Source organism: Sprattus sprattus, assembly GCF_963457725.1.
Source record: "Sprattus sprattus genome assembly, chromosome: 21".
Taxonomy (NCBI): domain Eukaryota; kingdom Metazoa; phylum Chordata; class Actinopteri; order Clupeiformes; family Clupeidae; genus Sprattus; species Sprattus sprattus.
In genome coordinates, this window is record NC_137919.1 from 6,142,907 (window position 1) to 6,145,406 (window position 2,500).

Below are 2,500 nucleotides of genomic sequence, written 5' to 3' on the forward strand. Positions count from 1 at the left end.
CCGCTGTTTCATTCCTGTCGTTGCTCTCATCCCTTCCCTGTCTGTCCCCATCTCCTGTAAATGCCAATACTCCATAAGGGAGCCTGAGCCAACAACACTCACACAGAGATGTGTCATGCCCATCCCCTCCACAGTCCACGCTCTCACGCAAGATCAGATATGGTTCTGGAGACGGCATGCTAATGTGTTTAATACACATCCAGTCCTCCATGTTTTTTTTTTTTATGTAATAGACTTATTATTCCTCATGTGTGGAAGTTTTGAGTTTTTTACGCTGCTGAATATCAAGAAGGTGCCGTGGCCTATTCTTTAAAGGAGAGCCCCACTCTGCCTGCATAAAAACTTGTCCAGGGATGTTTCCTTTCTAAAGAGCTGCAATTGAATCCTTTCTGAAACAGGCGAGTCGAGGTTGAATTGCACACATGCACACACACACACACACACACACACACACACACATACACACACACACAGAGAGAGAGACACAGAGACACAGAAAGCCAGCCAAAGCGCTCTCTGTTGTTTGAAAAGCGTCGAGTGTGTGTTAGCGTTAGCGTAGCTGTGGTCTCCCGAGGGACCTGGCAGCTCCACCTGCTCCCGCTCTCTCCCCGCTCATGCCTCATTAGTATGAAAATGTGCCGCCGTTAGCAAAGGAGCAGTGTGGTAGCGCGACTCCACAAACAAAGAAAAGAAAGAAAAGGAGAAAACAAAAAAAAACAAAGCAGGCCACAAAGATACACACACACACACACACACACACACACACACACACACACACACATACTCACAGCACTCCAGCCTGGATGAAAGTTGCTCTGCTCTCCGACGCGCTTGGCTCTGTGAAGTAAACTGACTGTTCAGAGGCTGTGAAAAGAGTAGCGCCGCTTCACAGTTAGCACTAATTGTTGCGCGTTAGCGGCACCTTTCACCAACAATATGTTTGTGCGTCACACTAAACGCGCCGTTTGATGCCGCCGCTTTTGAAGCCAGCCCACTCAATTGTAGCTCGCGCCCCTTGTCTCTTTGTGCTCTTGTGTCTCTCCGTGTTCTTTCTTAGTCTCGCTCTCTCTCTCGTTCTCTGGTGCAGATGTACCGACACAAAGCCCAATTTTAGGCGTAATTTTGTTGCGGCGTGCACCCTAAAAATATGGCATGGTGTGTACGAACAGGCTGCACTTTGCCAGGAATCTTTGTGGATTTCACTTCTGTTTTTAACACCATCTAAAAGAACCTGATGATGCAGAGGCTTCACCAGCTCCAACTAAACTGACCATCAGCAGACGTGTAGCTTAGTTTTCCTACCAAAACATTAGCATGTGATAACGGGCTGGTTGTCTGGTAGGCAAACTAGCCATCTGATTATTTAGGCTAAACGTGGCAAACTGAGCCTCGATTTATGAAGGTTTTAATTAATTTCATAAAACATGATGATGATTGTTCGTTTGTTATACATTTCTAAACCTTAAAACTCACCTTTTCTGACAACGTTAAAGCAGTTTTTACATCGACATAAAAGAAAACAACCCGGTTGTGTGCAGTAACAGGGTAAACAGAGGAGGGCGCATGCCCCCCTCCCCCTACTGACTTTCACTCTCGTTGCCCATAGGCTTATCGGTTGGAAGTGTAGAAGGCTACTTTATGACATGTTTCGGCAACGTTTTTTTAAAACTAGGTCTACATGAAATTCTTGCGCAACGGCCCGTTTGCCCTCCTCGAGTAAAAGTGTCCCTCCGGGGAAAAAATTAATACAAATATTATTAATATTATTATTTTTTATTTTTTTTTCTCAGAGGGGCACTTTTACTCGAGGAGGGCAAACGGGCAGTTGCCCAAGCAACCTTAGCACACTCCTGTGCATGCCCCTGGACATCACCCGCACTCACCGCAAACAGCGGAGCACCGCAGGGTGGGGGTGTGCTACGGCCAATTCTCTACATGCTGTACACCAATGGCTGCAGCCTCCCTCATCTCATACACCACTCCTATCCTCTGATTCTCCGAATACACTGCCACTGTTGCTCTCTGCACAGATAACCACTCTTTTCTTGATTGGTTGAAAACAGCTGCACACTTCACCCAGAGGTGTGAGTATAACTTATCTCATCTCATCCATCTCAATGTCAAGAAAAGAATAGAATAAGTCACCGGTGCCCCCTCACTTCATCACCCAATCCTATTCAAATAACCCAATCCAGCTTCAAAGAACTCGGACTTACTCTTGACACTAAACTCAGCTTCGAACGGCACACAAAGGACATTCAGAATAGGAGCCATCAAAGACAATCAGCCATCTGTAAACTCAAGGGACTTTGTGTCACTCCCTATCTCTTCCTACATAAAGTATTGTGCAACCCATCCTGCTCTCCTGTTCCACCTGTTTCTTCAACATGCCGTCTGTCACAAACCGTGCAAAACTAACACGCCTAACGCATCTCCCCACACCCAACCTCGTGGAGCTCAGCCGTATAAGACCATCACACACATTGCAAGCACAATAGCA

The 2,500-nt window shown here is 46.4% G+C and overlaps 1 protein-coding gene across 1 annotated transcript in view; it reads left to right on the top strand.

Moving 5' to 3' along the window:
• Positions 1–2,500, top strand: part of dnah2 (dynein, axonemal, heavy chain 2) — a gene marked incomplete at both ends in the record, with an annotated part of 193,113 nt that overhangs the window by 117,247 nt on the left and 73,366 nt on the right.